The sequence below is a fragment of the Amblyomma mixtum genome, chromosome 1, assembly GCF_055824585.1.
Source record: "Amblyomma mixtum isolate Tamu chromosome 1, ASM5582458v1, whole genome shotgun sequence".
In the NCBI taxonomy this organism is placed as follows: Eukaryota; Metazoa; Arthropoda; class Arachnida; order Ixodida; family Ixodidae; genus Amblyomma; species Amblyomma mixtum.
The window spans coordinates 109,958,158-109,976,759 of record NC_143012.1 but is presented as its reverse complement, the minus strand read 5'-3'; the positions used below and the strand labels follow the sequence as shown (position 1 = coordinate 109,976,759).

The window sequence follows — 18,602 nt, the reverse complement described above, 5'->3', positions numbered from 1 at the left end:
CAAGGACGACTGGAGAGGCCCAAGGACTGGACGACGGTTCGATTATGTCCTTAGCGAGCATCTTTTCGACTTCCTGTTGTATCACTTGGCGTTCGGAGCTGGACACCCTATAAGGCCGGCGGTGCAGAGGAGTGGCGTCACCAGTGTTGATACGATGCTTCACAATAGTCGTACGAGCTAAAGGGCGGTCATTGAAGTCAAGATGCCAGAAGATGGGTAAGCGCCTCAGCTTGGTCGGCAAAGAGATCTGAAGCGATCATATTGGCAAAGTGGTCAGGTCTCGAAAGAGCTGTGACATGATCGTCCGGAGAGGACGATACACAATTTGTGACTGCAGAGATCACGTATTCATCGGTAGGGGACAGCGTGGCGAGGCACATGTCTTGAGGAAGCGTCTGGACGTGCGTACTGAAGTTGAGAACAGGTAACCACGCGCTGTTTGCCGAGACTGCGACAACCGTATGGGCAAGGGCAACATTCTTTGTGACGGGCAAATCAAGGACAGGGGTGATGATATACTGGCCGTTAGGAAGAGGTGGAACAGATTTAAACAATACGTAAGTTGCGGCTTCAGGTGGTAAGCGGGTGAACTAGGCAGTACAGAGACGGTGCACAACTGGGGCAGGTGGTTCTGAGAGGTACGGTAGGTCCAACTCAACAACACTCGTAGCACAGTCAATAAGGGCTGCGTGCTCACTAAGGAAATCAAGGCCGAGTATGACGTCATGAGGGCACTGATTCAGAACGATAAAGAGCACAGTGGTTTGGCTGTCAGCACACAGCACACAGGCCGCAGCAGCACACAGGCCGAGGACTGGGGACGTTGTGCCATCGGCAACTCGAACAACAGCTGTAGGAGCAGGCGTCAGTACTTTGCGGAGGTGGCGTCGTAGGTCGGAACTCATCACAGAAATGTGGGCGCCCGTGTCAATCAGAGCAGAGACGGCAACGCCATCGACTTGTATGGTCAGTAAATTAAGCGGGGCACGAAGAACTAAACGAGGATTTTGGAGCCGGGTCGTATCTGCAGCATCACCTCTGGATGCTGCAGAAATTAGTTTTCCGCCTGTGATCGTCCGTAGGGGCCGGGAGAGGAAGCGCGCGGTCGTTGCGGCGAACGGGACTGGCGGCGCTGTGGAGATGGTGAGCGGCTGAAGCGGGGCGGCGGGACGTCGGTGGTGGGTCTTGACGTGTCCAAGGGTCGCGAGAAAGAGCTTGAGTCTGCAGCGTCGGGGCGATAAGGTGGGGTCGAGTAACGATTCCGCTGGGAGGAGTACCATCGACTACGGCAATGACGGGCGATGTGGCCGACACGGGAACAGTTGAAACAGATAGGCCTGTCGTCGGGCGTACGCCACTCGGAGGGGTTGCACGGCCGAGGAGCGGCGTAAACAGGCCGGACAGGGTATAGAGGAGGGACTTCGGGCACTTGGGAGGGATGAAGAGCGGCGACAGAGGACAAACCCAAGTTAGTAAGTTCCTGGCAGACGACGGCTTGAATAAGTGGCAGGGGCAGGGGCTGGTTGGCTGCAGGTGTTGCTAAGGAGGCCGGAGCAATGGCTTCAAGCTCACGGCGTACGATACGGGTCACGTTCTCTGGTGAGGTCGGCTGGTTCCGTGGACAAAGATCTTGGCAGGACGAAGACACAGCCGTGTTGGGCAGGCGTGCGATATGCTGGGTGATCCGTCGGCATTCTTTTACGATGTCTGCAATCTTGTCGCAGTTCTTATAAACGAGCAGATTGAAGGCATCGTCTGCAATGCCCTTCAGCACATGTCCGACTTTGTCAGCCTCGCTCATCTCCTTATCGACCGTGTAGCACAAAGCCAACACATCCTGAATATAGGACACGTAGGACTCCGTGGATGACTGGGCGCGACTGGCAAGATCTCTTTTAGCGGCAAGCTGCCGGCCGAGTGGTTTGCCGAAAAGGTCAATAAGTTTCTGCTTACAGTCATCCCAACTGGTTAATGTCTCTTCGTTACTGTCGTACCACTTCAGCGCCGTGCCCTTAAGGTAAAAAACCACGTTCGCAAGCATGAAAGTTTGGTCCCACCGGTTGTTAGCGCTGCACCGTTCATACTTGCGAAGCCAGGTCTCAACGTCAGCGTCGTCGTTCCCAGAGAAGGGTCCAGGATCCCGAGGGTGAGTGAGGACCACCGAGGACACTGATGCTGCCGAATCCGGTGGAGCGGCTTCCGTCATTGTAAGCCGTGGAAGGCAGCGGCGGCGTGAAAGGTACGTCGGGGGTGGAAGGTAGCGCCCGCTGCGTAGTTCCGTCTTGCCGCACCTCCACCAAGATGTTACGGGGAAATACTATTTACATTTATTTACAAGCGGTAGGATAATAGGATAATAGCGGCGAGCATCAGGAAGCACCAACGCCAGCAGGAAGCACCAACAACCTCTTCTTCTTCGTGCGACCCTTTCACGCGGGAGGCCACTTCGACTTCCACTTTCTCTTCGTCGTAGCAATATGTACCGTATCATAGATGATACGCTATGCGGTAAGGGGTTGACGTCACTTCACAGCCTGTGTGTGCTTGAGTGCCTCCTTGAACGAAATTCATTTGTTGTGCTTTGATTTCGTCCAGTAATACCGGTTATGAAGCGATGTTACTGATGGAAATTTACTTTGTGGCCTTCACTGCACCATTTGCTTCCGACTAAGGAGTACTCCATCCAATCACTTCAACACCTTCGCACAACTTGCAGCTGCCAAGGCACGGAACCTTCTTGTGACATGAAGTATTGTGTCAAATCGTCTCTCATTGCCAAGGCAGCTGGTGAAGAACGGTTGCTGGAAGATACGTGCTGTTGCTGCACCGAAGCTACCGACTGCCTCCAAGATCCGTCTTGAATTCTCTGCCCACTGGGCCTGTCACCATACTCGCTGGGGCAGTAGGCATTGTCCGCCATCAAGAAATTGTGCAGACATACCGCCGCCTTGATCATGTCATCGAGGAGTTTGAGGTCTCCACTGACAGTTCCTAGGAATGACCGCCACCTCGATACTAAAATGCCAAAGGCATTTTCGACGCACCGCCGTGCTCGAGAAAGTCGGTAGTTGAATATTTTCTTGGCTTCGTTCAGGTTTCTGCCTGGGTATGGCCGCATCAAATATGTGCGGAGGGGAAATGCGGCATCTCCTAGCAAACATGGGGCCCACCTAGATGCACCTGAGGGCAGATGGTAGCTGCCATCCTCAAGCTTCTTCCTGATATCACTTTCTCTGAAAAAGGAGCCATCTGACTGGCGGCCTTGCGCACCAATGTCTACCAGTGTGAAGCGGTAGTCGGCATCCGCTACTGCCAGCACAAGGAGGGAGTAAAAGCCCTTATAGTTATGGAATTCTGATCCACTGTCCTCCGGGCATCGGATAGCAAAATGCTTTCCATCGATGCTGCCTACAGCATTTGGAAAATTCCATTTGGAGTGGAAGTTCTTCATAATTGCCGTCCACTCTTGCGTACCTGGTGTTTTTAATACCACAGGTGCAAGGCAGTCCCATATTGCAGGAAGCGTCTCCTTCAGAATCCCAGACAGGGTAGACGGATGCATTCTATAGCTGAATGCTATATCGTGCATTGAGCCACCTGTTGCCAGGAACCTGTAAAGTGCAGTAATGGTTATGGATTATCAAACGTGTTTACATGCTTTTCATTTTGTCACTTTGAGGCAGGAACAGAAATACAAGTAATGAGGATCCCTTGGCCCACAAGCAGTGATCATTGACAAGCACAAAAAAAAAAACAGCAAAATATTCTACAGACTAGTACCATTGCCAACAAACAACGCAACAATATGGCACAGCCACCCTTTTGTTCCCAGTGCATGCGATCACCTTATGTCCTGAACCGAGATAGGAGTGGTAAGTTTAGCAAGCTCACACAAAACTGCAACACATCACAGAAAGATGAAAAATTAAAGCACAACACTGCATGTGTGAGCTACAGTTGTGCTTAAATTATCATGGTCATGTAGGTGCATGTATGTTTGGTAAATGATAATGTTTGCAAACTTTGGCCTAGAGCAAACATTGGAAGCCAGGAAAAAGCAACCTGAGTCTTTCAGCTGGTGGCACACTACATGAAATGAGAGTGTGTGCCCATGCTGAAAGCAATATACGCTTGAAGCTAGGCACAGGATGTCCAAAACACCTGAAAAGTAAATCGGCCATGTTTCTGTCATGCTCAAAGATAAACAAATCTAGGTCACAAAGAGCATAATCGTTTTGCATGCTTCGTTTAGGTTTTTTTTCAGTACCCTTGTCATGTATGCGAGAACTTCTTAAATTTGGAGACAATGATTTCTCTTCTACAAGGTGGCAGTTATTTAATGCCTATCTGCGTCTTTGTCGTTTCTCTCTTGCCCCTTGTGTTTCTTAATGAATTTGTAATACTGATAATCTCTTGCAATTTTTATTTTTTAGTTCTTCACACAATGCAAACAGACATGTGAAAAAAATTTTGAGGCAGTTTTGGCTCACACAATTACTATAGTACAACCTTATTTTCTAAGCGGTGATATGGTTGCTCTTTTGGTGTCGGTTTCACTGTCTCTATATACACATATATCTAAGGGGATGGTGCAAAAGGCCAGAAATATATCCCGCCCAAAGCACAGCAGCAAGATGTAGTTCTGTGGGCAACATTCACGGTATGAAAGTTTATGGATCTTGTATTTTTGTAAAACCAATTTTTGGTTCTGATTCTGACTCACCTCAAAGTGACTGCAAGGCGCTCTGCTGGTGATATAGGACTTCTATGATTTGGTGGGTGGAGCACCCTGTGGTACACTAAGGCCAACAGACGATCGAAGGAAGCCTTGGTCATTCTGCGTGCAATATTTCAAAACATATGACATTCCGACATCATCAAATGTGACAACAAACTAACATCAGCTGTAATATTCTTAGCCCATTGTTGAATTTCCATTTCACTGCAAAGCGGTAAAGAAAAATTACTGAACAGCCAATCATTCCTTTACGTATAACTCTGAACAAAAAACAATGCCTGGACAATATTTCAGGAAAGGTTTATAAACAATCAACAAATAGCGACATACAGAAAAAGATGCCAAGCACTGCAATAACACATAAATATCAAGTTCTGAACACAAATAAGCTGTGATGCAAACCCACTGAAACCGCAATAATATATGTCTGGAACGCTGCACTACAACAGCAAACATTGGTTGTGTTCTTTCAATTCCTGCTGTAAAGATTTTAGCATGTGTCAGTAAGCATTTACCGCGATCAAGGCCACTCTTGCGCAGCCAATAAACTGCTGAGATAAAACTGGAAGACGTGCTCTGCGTTCAGTTACCTGAAGTATTTGAAGTGATACTCCGGGTCAGATTGCCGAAGCTCCTGCACAAGGTGATGGAATTCTCCAAATGTTGTGCGCTTGTCAAATATTTCTCTGACATACATGCTCCTCTTTCGCTTGCGCCGATGCCGATCCAACAGCAGCGAAATGGCAAGGTTCTGCTGGGCGGGTTATGTCCAAGCCATTTCAATCAGAGAGCACCAGAGGCGTTTGCAAGCGGCGACCAAGGAGACAAGCGCGTCGGAACAAACCGCATGCAAAAAGAGACGACTGCAAAGGAAACGGAAGCAGTCTTCGCGCAAAGCATGATGGTACATAAGGCAGCGTAGACAAATAAGTTAGTGCGAGTACCACCACTTCGATTCAGGGATACAAGAAAGGTGTCTATTCATTTATCTACTTGTTCTGACAAGCGACGTGCGCCAAGAGTCGTCGAGCGACGCCCGACTGTAGAGTGGCGCGCACAGCGTAGCGAGCTCGCTACGCTGCGCGCGCCACTGACGTGACGCGTACGCCGGTCAGCGCGCGCGTCACGTCGGACTATAAACGAGCCTTAAAGGGCAACTGAAGCGGTTTTAGAATTCTCTGAGTTTAAGGTGGCCGAATGTGCGAAATGTGCTGGTAAAGCCTGCGAAATCGTTTTGCTCTAGCATTTGAAATGGTGGCGTAATGACCGAATAAAGTCGTCGTCGGTGTTCAGGCTTCTCTGAAGTGCACAGCGACGGGCACAGGCCCCGATAATGACGTCACGTATGACGGCACTACGTTTCCAGCGAAGAAAGGGTTATTCCATGGAAGAAAACCGGCGCCATCGAAGGTGAAGCTCACAATGCATTGTTTGGCGCCATCTGACGACGCACAGCAGCATGCAGGCGCAAGAAGCGGACATCTGAAGTTTCGGCGATAATGACGTCACTGCCGAGTTTCCTTGCACTCCTCCAGCGTAGTGAGGAGAAGCCTGAACATCGTCGCGGTTTTAATCGGCGATTATGTCACCATTTTAAATGCTGGTGCAAAAATACTTTGCATGGTTCATCTAGAAGCTTGATAGATTCGAATTCTTGAATAACCTCGAATTATCAAAAAACCGTTTCAGCTTCCCTTTAAGACCGGCACGACGCCGCTGCTCGAATGCGTACGGGTCAAGCGCGCGAGGGACAACAGGGGGTTCCGCCTGCCTTTCCACGGCCATTACCTCGGCGCGCCGAGCCCTCATCGCGCATTCTCGGCCTCCATCCCATGCGCATCCCGGTTCCAGCGATTCGGCCGGCCTGGGGGGCGGCTGGTAGCGCAGTTCGGCGAGTAAATCCGCCTGCACGGTCTTGGCCTCCTGCGCTAGGGCCTCGAGGTTTGTAAAACTGCGGCCCCGCAGATACGGCTTGAAGCGTGGATGGCACTGCCTGATCACACGCGCAACCTGATCTCGGTCGGTTGCCATCGGATCTGCCCTCTTGTACAGCTCCTGCATTGCGCGTACGTATTCGAGGAGGCTTTCCTCTGGGTGTTGGGTGCGCAACGCGAGCTCATCCAGCATCCGGCGCTCATAATCAGGCGGCAAGAACTCGGCGCGGAAACGATCTTTGAAGTCCGCCATCGACTGGAAAGTCGGCTGGCAGCGCCTCCATCGCGCCGCGCTCTCGACGAGTGCTACAGGCAGGACCTGCCCTAGCACTACGTCATCTGGGGCGCCAAGAGCCGTCTGGTAGTCCTCGAGTTGTTGTAAAAACTCGTGGACTGATTTCGCGTCCGTGTACCCGGAAAAGGAGGGGACCTCCATATTTATCCGCGGGCGCGATGCTGTCGCCGATGCTACCGATGCTGCGGCCTGGTTGGCGCCAGCCACCGAACCGAGCTGACGGGCTAATGCGGCAAACATCTCAGTCACCTCCCCTATTACGGCCGCCGCGTCGGCCATCTCACTACCGGCTGCCCCGCCATCCAAAGCCGTGGCTGAAACATCCTTTCTGGGAGGCATAGTTCGCGCTAACTGTCCGGCCGCACCGGCTAACTGCTCATGGCAACAAGAACATTCACATACACAACAATCTATCTACAAACACGCGGAAATACACAACACAAAACGCCCGAAAACTACATAAATAACACAAAACCCCTAACAAATTTACAACACTACACAAGTCGCTACCCCGCGAACATTCCGCCTGACCCGCTCCTTAACCCTATCGGTCCGGCGTGGCCCTGAACAAAGAGGGCCTGCCACGAGTCTGGCTGCACGTCCCAAAATCGGCAGAGAAATCGTCCACAAGGTGTTAATTAAAGCCCCACGTTGGGCGCCATTATTTGTGGGCAATTCCTCTGCGCGGGGACGCACAGGCAGTCACTCGAGGCAGGACTTTGTACAAAGGGTTTATTCTCACATCAGGGGGGCCGGTCGTCGTCGTGGCAGCTGGGTCAGGTGGTCCTTTCGGCAGGGCTGGTCCAAGAGCGAGAGGCCGCGAGCCTCTCCGGTCTCGCCTTATAAAGGCTTTCTCCTCGCCTCTCTCCCCCCGCCCCACCACTCGGGAAGAAGGGTTCCAGACTACCCGCGGTGAGCGGCGCGGGATTTGATTTGCCCGCGAGCAGACCCTACATCTCTTATCACAAACCCTAGATACAGTGGGCTGAGAAACACCAAAGCGGTACGCTAAGTCCTGCATCTGCGTTCCAAGCCTCATCCTCATCAAAAACATTCTCATCTCCTCAAACTTTGTCAGCATGTTTCTTGAAGAGTGAGATGCATGGTGTTTCAAGAGATTAAATAGAAGAAAAAGTGCCATAAATGATGGCAGTGCTGCTAAAAGGCGACTCTTTCGTCATCACCACGAAGAGCCTCTTCAGTGAACTTAGTTGCCGCCAGGCTCTCTTCGGCTGCCCTCAGCTCCTCACGGAGATTTGCTACTTCTTCTTCCAGCTGCTGAACATGCAGTGTTGTCAAGTCAGTCTGGCAGGATGTGCCTTCAATAATGGATGGAAAAGAAACCACATTTAATCACAATGGAAATTAGACAAGAGTTTGCGCTTGCAAATATCACAACAAATTGAGTTCACACAGGAGGAAGTACACGACATAGACTGATGTCAACATACCATTTTCTCATCACTTTTTGAACGTGCACTAACTACCACATCTACACACTGCCGCTAGTCTACAACTAGTCTCTTAAAATCAGTGATACGCTCGTCACGGACAAAATATTGCTTTCTGGTTTTAGCAGGCCTGTAACATATGTACAAAAATCCTGGCCAAGTAAAAGTAACATCTTTAACATGACGTTTGAAAATGCAGGTCATTTGCAGCACTTTAAATGGTGCACTGCCGATACATTTGTCATTGAAGGCCATGTTGTAATGTAATGGTACACAGCTCACTCTTGTCTATCTCAGAGAACTTCCTAACATCAGGTCCAAACGCCAACCAAACGCAGTCCTGTCACTACTTGTACTGGTTATGAAATGCTAATTACCATTTTCCGAGGATGCCTGCTCACTGCTGGCCTCCGCATCTGCCGGAGATGGAATGTCCGCTGGTTCCTCAGCTGGCATTTCCTCGGCTCCAGCTGCGTTCGTAAGGCACCAAAAAATGGAGGGTGAGTGTTTCACCTTAGCTCCAGAAATGTTGCTACCTAAAACAAAATTCATTTCACCTGTAGTCACCGCTTGCTTGCGTTGCACGCGTCGTGACTTGAGACGCTTGAAACGGCCGTCGCGGAGAACCTTGGCACCATATCCCAAGTGCAGCGAGGGAGCCCAATCTGGGTTGCACTCATCAAACAGAGCAGAAGGCGTGCCTGCGTCGTACGGGCAAAGACAGTTTTCAGCTCGAAAGTAATCACCCAGACTGTTCGGATGGCTGAATCGGCGATTAGCCTAAAAGCTAGGACGCGCAAACAGTCAACGATTACCTTTCGCACGCGAGGACAAAACGATCACCGATGTGAAAGTCCCTGAACATTCGCCTTTGTGCGTTGTCGCACGCATTTTCGCGTTCTCTAACTTCTGTGCTGCTCGCATTCGTTCAACAGCACAGATTGAAATCTTATGCTTACCTAAGAAAAAGTGCCGTGAACAGACCCGGTACTTGTCGGGAGCTGCGCTGATGTTTTTTCTGTTGATACGAGCCAGCCATTCGCGGCGCCGCTTCTCCGAAAGCAGTTTTGTTCGGTCCACTCATTAAGTCGGATCTTCGGTATTTTGAAGAAACCGAGGTCCTTCTTGTTGCTTCTCAGCTTCTGCTGCTTCGTCTGACTTCGGCTATTGCAGCCGACGATAGCGCAATGAACCATAGTTGGCGGAGGAATGCACGACGAGAATCGACAGCTTCGCTCGCTCGGCTCGACGTGAACATCAAAATGGCGCCCTGCCCCACAATGCACCGCGCTCAACGCGTCAGTGAATACCTCCTATAGCGCTTGCTTTGTAAAAATGGCTGAGTCTTAGCTAAGGTTAAGCCTAGTCAGATGCGAAGCATATTGATGGCTAGGCTTGGTAATACATCCAGGACAGCAGCTTGGGCATGTTGGTTATTCATTCTTGATCGAACAGCGCAAAAAAGTCAGCGCTTGTCTCTTGTCCCGATGTTTTGCGCTGTTCGATCAAGAATTGGTAATACATGGCTTTCCTTGGTTGAATACTTGGTTAATTTAGTACAACCACTAGAAACTTTCGTCGTGGGGGAAGACAACGCCATGGCTGCAGCGGAATGCCGACTAACCCCGAGACGCGCTTTGGGTGACCGCCTGGATTGCCACGGAAGCCGCGTCCGCCTGCCCGGTGGAGCGAGCGTTTCACCTACACCGAGTGTGAACGCGCGTTCGAAATGCGCAGGAGTGTGACGTCACCATACCACGTGATTCACACGGCGTGCAACCGCAGCGACGGCACAAGTTGGAGCCCCGTCTCTCATCTGTCGTGACGTCATTGTGTCACGTGGTGTGACGTCATGTGTCACGTGATTTGGAAGCGCACAACAACAGCGACGGCGCAAGGTGCGCCCCCGTTTCTCCACTGCCGTGACGTTAGCGTGTCACGTGGTGTGGCATCATCGTGTCACGTGATTTGGAGGCGCACAACCACAGCGACGGCGCGAGGTGGGCCCCCGTTTCTCTACTGTCGTGACGTCATCGTGTCACGTGGTGTGACGTCATGTATCACGTGATTTGAAGGCGCATAACCACGGTGAAGGGCTGAAGTGGTAGCTAAAGTAGTATGCTTCGCATAAAATTTTTATGACAGCGTTCGCTCAGAGCAGCGGCAATGGCAGCGGGACGATGCCAAGGTTGACGGTGCTCTGATGTCATACCCTTGTCATATCTTTTGACCATTCTGCTTGCTTTTGTTTGAAACTGGATTCTGCTAGCCCTACTTCTTCCTCGTTGCTTGTTGCTCGTGTTCTTGGTGTGCATAGTTCGTGTACGGCTTCAGCTTTTCCCTTTTGCCAGCGCTTCTGTGTAGTTTCGTTCGGTTGGGTGCGGTTCTGTCGCTTTTGTCCCAAAAGGGCATCGTCTGTGGCCATGGGGCCCCCGTACGCAAAAAAGAGGTGTGCGGGTTGCACGATGTGCGAGCGATAACCTGTCTGGCGGCGTCACATTTCATCGCTTCAGCGCTACACCTGCGACATTCAGCGCGACACCTGAGGCGAGGACGAAGGAAAAAGGTACAACGAGAACTGACTACCTAAAAATAGCGCTGGTGGTCGGCACTCGTCGTGTCTTCATTCTTCGTTCTCGTGTCGGGTGTCGCGCTGAAGCGTCGCGGCGTTCAGCAGTTTATTTTTCCCGCCAAGCAGCACGTGACGCTGACGTCACGAATATGACGTCACTAAAACATGTGACTTTAACGTCGCGTTTTTGTTTTAATTATGACGTCACTTTTTAGTTGTCCACGCCTTTCGTAGACGGCGCTGGCTGCGCACCATGAGCCGCCATGTTTAGAACGTATGGGCAGCCTACGCTACCATAGTACCTTGGCCGCCATTTCAAGCAGGAAGAAAAATTTCACCGCCGCAGGATTCCTAATGAAGGAGCGCCGCTCCTGTTTCGATCAAGCCATCATCTGTGAACAACTAAGCACATTAACTTAGAGTGATGAATCTATACCTCTATGCGTTGTGTCTGGCGTATATTCGCAAACTGTGACCTGGAATGTGAGGTCAAAATTTGAATGTCATTAAAATAAACTTATTTTCCTGAAATTCTCTTTTTGTGTCGTCGCCGCTCTGCAGGTCGGGCCGAGCTTGAGCGTGCTCAGTGTCCTATAGTGTCGGGCCGGGCTTCCTACCGGTAGGGTTTGGCCCGGCCGGGCGCGGGTTCGAAATTGTCGCCCGTGCACAGCTCTATTCAGAAACCTAACCACATTTCCTTTTGTGTGTGTGTGTGTGTGTGCGTGCGTGTGTGCGTGGGTGCGTGCGTGTGTGTGCGTGCGTGCGTGCGTGCGTGCGTGCGTGCGTGTGTGTGTGTGTGTGTGTGTGTGTGTGTGTGTGTGTGTGTGTGTGTGTGTGTGTATTTCAAGAGCATGCTATAGCCATGTGGAACAGGCAAGCCTGGCCAGTCAGCTGCACTCAACCAAGAGACTGCCTCCTTGCATCCCGTTTTTTAACCCTATAGAGGAAGTGCTTTCGAAGTTCAAGTCTGAAGTCAAAGCTTTGCTCAGCGAGCGGAGAGACTTGGCGCTCATCACTCCGCCCGGACTGACTAAAAGGAAGCATCGGCGCAGTTTGTTGGTCGAAGCTGCTCGACGCTCTATGCAGCAAATACAGCGAGTGCGCTGCTTTCGACCGCCATAACTTTTCTTTTATACCAGCAGCTTTGCGTGAACATATGTAAAAAGTGTGAAGTCACACTTTGAGCCACCTAATGTCCTCCAGAAAATAAAATTGCATTTCAAAGACGTCCCCTTCTGTGCTTGTATAAGCCTAGATTGTTAGTAACGTACACCGCTATAAGCAGCTTTTCTTGACCTAGGCTGTAAGGTCCGGTGTAGCTTCGCTCACTTTCCCTTGTGAAACTAAATGAGCCGTAAAGTGAAGAAACGTTACTCCGGTTCTGTGACTCGTCCCACCTGGAAGAAGTCTGCATTACACTGCTACCTTTGTTTCTGCTAGTGGTGTTCAATCTTTATTAGAGCCTCCCGAAAACATTTTGCACCGGTTGCATGAAAACAGCCGGCAGTATGAAAACTGTATGAAGGCCGTAATTGTAACTAGCATACAGATTCAGAACATAAGACAACTAATAATCAGCAGTGCTTGCCCAATTCATTAATACACGAAAGTCACAAGCTGCAAGAGTTGCATCAAATACTGATGTTTAACAGCTGCTAGTTGTTCTTTGATGTTGGAAAGTATGCGAAGAAAACGAAATAGTGCATGAGAATTTGACTCACACGCGTGGCATGGTGTCAAAATTATCTAAACTTCGCTTTATTCTTAGCACTCGAGTTGTGTGCTTTGTAGTCTTCTATACCGCATTCGTTTTCCTCATGCGGATTAAATTGGTTGGCACCTGGATTAAAACAGCTGGCGCTCGTATTATTTGTGTTGGCACTGGGATTATATTGGTTGGCGCTGGAATTGTTCGCGTTGGCGCTTAGATTAAGTGCTTGGCACAAATATTAAATTACATGGCATGCAGGTTATATCTGTCGGCGCTGAGATTATTTTCACTAGGATTGAATTCAGTGGGAAAACCTGTAAAATTTCGCCTCCATCGAAATTCGACCACCCCGACCGGGAGCGAACCCGCGTCTTTCGGATCAGCGGCCGAGCACAATACCCACTGAGTCATCGCGGCGGGTCAAAAGACATGACGGGGAAACGCCGAGGAGGCAACGCTGCAGTGCACGCTGCCTCCTCGCCTCTCGGCTCCTCGCGCGCAGCCCCGTCCGCTGACGAGCAGTGGCGGGGAATAATCTAGGTTTCCCCAACCGGACATGACGTCACTAAATATCACGTGACCTTTAGCGTCACGCGTATGACGCCATATTTTTTGACTAATCAGCGTTTCCAGCCTACCTACCCGCAAACGCTTGTCTCCTCTCCTTCCACTGCAGTCGGAGCAGCGGCCGATTAACCGGTCGCGACAGGGAGAGTTTAACAATTTCAAAGTCTTCATGGCCGTACCGTCTGTTGCAGTCTTACGAATTTGACGTCGTTGTGTAGGCCCTTCAAAGGCAAATCTTTTGCCACCGGTCCCGTCGTTTTCCTGTCTAGCCCGATATATGTGCGATTGAACGGTCTCACCGAGGCAACTCCCCGGTAGACGCCGTACGTGGTTTTCGAATTTTTAAAGGTCCTTTTCTCCAGCGGAGGGCGACAAATTTTGCATCGCCGCGTCGACCGCGCTGCGGCGCATCTTGTTCAGCCATCGGCACTTCTCTCCTTCCACTGCAGTTGGAGCAGCGGGCGATTAACCGGTCGCGACAGAGAGGGTTTAACAATTTCAAAGTCTTCACGGCCGTACCGTCTGTTGCAGTCTTACGAATTTGAAGTCGTTGTGTAGGCCCTTCAAAGGCAAATCTTTTGCCACCGGTCCCGTCGTTTTCCTGTTTAGCCGGAGATACGTGCGATTGAACGGTCTCACCGAGGCAACTACCCGGTAGACGCGGTACGTGGTTTTCGAATTTTTAAAGGTCCTTTTTTCTGGCGGAGCGCGACAAATTTTGCATCGCCGCGTCGACCGCGCTGCGGCGCATCTTGTTCAGCCATCGGCACTTCTCTCCCACTAGAGTTGGAGCAGCGGGCGGTTAACCGCTCGCGACAGAGAGAGTTTGACAATTTCAAAGTCTTCACGGCCGTACCCTCCGTTGCCCGCATACAAATTTGACGTCGTTGTATAGGCCCTTCAAGGACGAATCTTTTGTTACCAATCCCGTCACTTTCCTACCGGTCTAGCCCGAGATACATGCGATTGAACGGTTCCACCCAGGCACTCGCCGGTAGACGGGGAACCTGGTTTTCGAATTTTTAAAGGTTTTTTTTCTCTGGCGTAACGCGACGAATTTTACATTCAGAGGCGAATCTTTTGCCACCGGTACCGTCGTTTTCCTACCATTCTAGCCCGAGATAAAGGCGATTGACCGGTCCCGCCTAGGCAGACGCGCTCCCGCTAAGGCAGACGCGGATCTTTCCCCGGTAGACGAGGTAAATGGTTTTCGAATTTTTAAAGGTTCTTTTCTCTCGCACAACGCGACGAATTTTATATCGCCGCGTCGGCCGCGCTACGGCGCATCTCTTTCGACCTTCGGCGTTCCTCTCCTTCCACTGCAGTCGGAGCAGCGGGCGATTAACCGCTCGCGACAGGTAGAGTTTGACGGTTTCAAACTTTTTAGGGCCTGGCCCTATGAGCCAGGCCTAGGAATTTGACGTCAGTGTGTAGGCCTTTGAAAGGCGAATCTTTTGCCATCAGTCCCGTCGTTTTCCTTCCAATAGAGCCCGAGATAGGGGCGATTGAACGGTCTCGCCTATAGGCAGCTACCCGGTAGACGCGGTACGAGGTTTTCGAATTCGAATTTTTAAAGGTTCTTTTCTCTAGCGTAACGCGACGAATTTTATATCGCCGCGTCGGCCCCGCTGCGGCGCATCTTGTTCAGCCATTGGCGCTCATCTCCTTCCACTGCAGTCGGAGCAGCTGGCGATTAACCTCTCGCGACCGAGAGAGGTTGAGCAAAGACGGAGATGTGCTCCAAGCGGAGCACCAAGAGCAAGAAATTCAAGGGACACTTTGACTGTCTAAAGTGGGTAGAGGCGGAAGCGTTTTCCGCACCACCTTCGCTGTTTCTGTGGCACTGGTGGCGTCACATATATTTGAGTACTAATTACTAAGTGATGGCAAATCACTAATTAATTGTTAATTACTGACTAATGCCTGAATGCTGATTAACTGCTAATTAATGACTCTTAACCTTCGCCTTTAGGAGTGGAACGCGACAGCGCGTTGTAGCGCTGCCAGGGAGTCCACGGAACGCCACCACCCGTTCGGCGCGATGCCTTGCCCTTTGAACGCAACGCTTTTTGAGGAAAGGAAATGGCGCAGTAATTCTCTGTCATCTCGGTGGACACCTGAACCGCACCGTAGAGGAAGGGAGGTGGGAGTGGAAGAAGATAAAGAGGAGCCGTAATGAAGAAAATGAAAATTGTATTTGAGGAAAGGAAATTACGCAGTAGCTGTCTCACATATCTCGGTGGACACCCGTCAAAATTCAGGGGGGCACTTTTTTGACCTAAAGTGTGGTCACTGATGTGTGGTTAAGATGTTAAGCATCGCCCCTAAGAGTGGAACGCGACAGCGTCTTGCAACGCTGCCAAGGAGTCCATAGTGCGCCATCGCCCATTCGGTTCTACGCCTCGCTCGTCGGTAAATTGGTTTTTGAGGAAAGGAAATGTATCTGTCTCTCATTTGTCGGTGGACACCTAAACCTCGCCGGAAGGGAATGGAGGAGGATGAGAGTGAGTGAAGACACCGTATTCACTAGACGCGCCTTTGTTCATTCCAAACCATCGAGCTGGCATGGCGGAGTGGATAGCGTGCTCGTCTCTCACGCCGAAGACCGGGGTTCGATTCCTGAGCTCGACCGATTTCTTAATCGCTTTTATTTATTTATATGGCCTGACTAGTAAAGCTAATTAGGCTAATTGGGTAATTAAGCAATTAACTAAGTTCAGTCCCACTTATTTGGAGCATCACTGTACGATCCCTTCAATTGGTTGTATGGTTACTAGCCAAAGTGCAATTGGCCCCGTTTGAAATTCGCGCACTGTGACGTCACGACTGTTTCCACCAATTGAAAAGCGTGACATTTTCTGTCGACAACCGCTGCTTACAACGATGAGACATTAAAGGCTTCCGCCTTAAAACAAAAAAGAATAAAAGAAAAGACCAAAGGAAGGCAAAAACAGATGGAAGAGAATCACCCAGTTCCAAGAGCTACCGTAGCGACCTTGATGGAGAAGACCACGAGCAATCTCCAAATGCTCAAGTAAAGCTCATAATGGGCAAGATAAGTAAATGTGACAAGGCAATCATGAGAAGCCTTATGGGATTGGCAACAACAAGAGCAGGAGACGAAGAATCGTCCACGGAACTTGACAACATCCTTACAGAAGTTAATCGACTAAAGATGATCGTACTGGAAACCACCCATGAAAACCAGTTTTTGAAAGGACAACTAAAAGAGAGGAACGTAGCGTCTCCTAGCAGACCAACATATGCAGAGGTTGCCCAAGCAACTGAACGGAAAGGAAACAACGAGGGTCAGCCAATGGCAATCATTACTACATCCAGAACTCTCCAAAAGGAGAAAATAGTGGAAATCCATTGAAGCACGCAAGTGCGCCCAAGAAAGGTTGACCAACATCAGCTTCTATGAAAATTTGAAAGCAATGAACAGGCGGTTGCTATGGTTGGCGAACATAAAGGCGAAGGACAATGACTACAAATTCGTGTGGACTTCTGAGGGTAAAGTGTTGGTAAGAAAACAATCAAAAGCAAGTGCTATCAGCATTGAAACCGAAAATGACCTGAGCAAAATCCTTTAGGCCAGTGACGAAATGTATTTTGATTTGAAAAACTCGAGATGGCCTAGCACACGACAACTTGATTCAATGATCTGGTGAAAAGTAACAAGTGTTTTCGTGGAAAGGGACTTTCTTTTTTTGATTTAAATACACAGAGTCTGAGAAACAAACAAGACGACGTCGATACACACCTCTCACAACTAGTGTTCGTTTGCTTTCTTGGCTTTTTCAGAAACATGGTTCTCAAGTGTCACTGATGTTACGAATTTTTCCGGGTACAGTCACGTTTCTCTTTATCCTGAGCAAAAACGTGGTGGAGGTGTGTCCCTATTTATTCGCGACTGTTTTCACTATGACACGACTTTACTTGCATGTGTGACAACCTTGAAACTGTTGCCATCATGAGCTAAAGAATTTCCATCGTATGCATCTACCGACCGCCCCAGGGCACGCTGTCAATTTTTTTTAACTACATTGAATCCCTCATGGATTTCGTCAATTCCCGGAAGTGATCATAGGGAACTTTAATATCGATCTAAACTCTAATAACCCTGCTAAAGTTCAACTTCTTGAAATTATGCTTCAAAATGGTTGTGAGAACGTCATTGAACAGCCTACGAGAGTTACATCGAATACAAGTGCGCTGATCGACTTATGTTTCACAGATTTTTCTGTCTGCTAGTTGCTCCGGTTTACTTTCTTTAGGATTGAGCGATCATCTACCAATTTTTTTAGCATTACCGATCGCCACGCCTACACAATGCACAAATAATGCTATCCGTATCATCTATAGGTCGATTTCAGTTTTGCCTCTTTTTTCGAAAGTGATTGAACGGTTCATACAAAAACGCCTAGACAACTTTTTTGTTTCAAGAAACATCATATCAACAAAGCAGTACGGGTTCCAGAAATGAAGATCAAGTGAAATGGCCCTCGTACAAATAAAAAATAAAATAATTGAAAATATTGAGGCTAAGCTCTGCACCAGTGGAATATTTCTAGATTTTCGCAAGGCCTTCGATTCCATCAAACATCATATTTTGCTAAGAAAACTGGAAATATGTGGGATTAGGGGCAAAGCAGTTCAACTCATGCGCAGTTACCTGGAGTCGCGTTTTCAGTTCGTATGCCAACATGGCTATAAGTCAAACCCAAAGGCTGTAAAACATGGTGTACCGCGAGGATCCATATTAGGCCCTTTGCTCTTCTTGATCTATATAAAAGATATAGTTTACATTCATCAAACTGATGATATAGTATTATATTGCCGCGAATCTTTGTAGCGCTTGTTTGTTGTGTTTATTTGTTCATGCTTCAAGGCTGCCGGCACGCCGCTTTATCGCTTCGTTTGTGACGCAAGACGCGCCTAGAATTATCTCGATGGATCGCATCCGAACGGAGCCGACTCTAGTTTGTGCCAGAATGTTCTAGTAACTTCTAAAGCTTTACCTCGAAGATTCGCTATCGGCTTTAAAAAGAGCACGGCCGACAGCGGCGTGCATTCTGTTCGACGACCGCCGAGCACGCTTGTTGCTACGCCGCCGCCGAGTGATTCGGTTCTTTGCGGGCGCAAGTCAGCCCAAATAAAGAGTTTCGTTTCGAGGACGCTCTCGCTGGTTTCCTGTTCGCCGTAATGCAGTAACCGCTACGCGACAATATGCAGATGATACGATTGTATTCTTCTCTGGAACAAACCTTAATGAACTTGAAAACACTGCTAACACGGGGCTACTAAATCTTAGTGTATGGCTAAACTTAAATA

General features: G+C 49.4%; 1 pseudogene; it reads right to left on the bottom strand.

Moving 5' to 3' along the window:
* LOC149367519 (uncharacterized) overlaps positions 1-18,602 on the bottom strand; it is a 39,550-nt pseudogene that overhangs the window by 11,833 nt on the left and 9,115 nt on the right.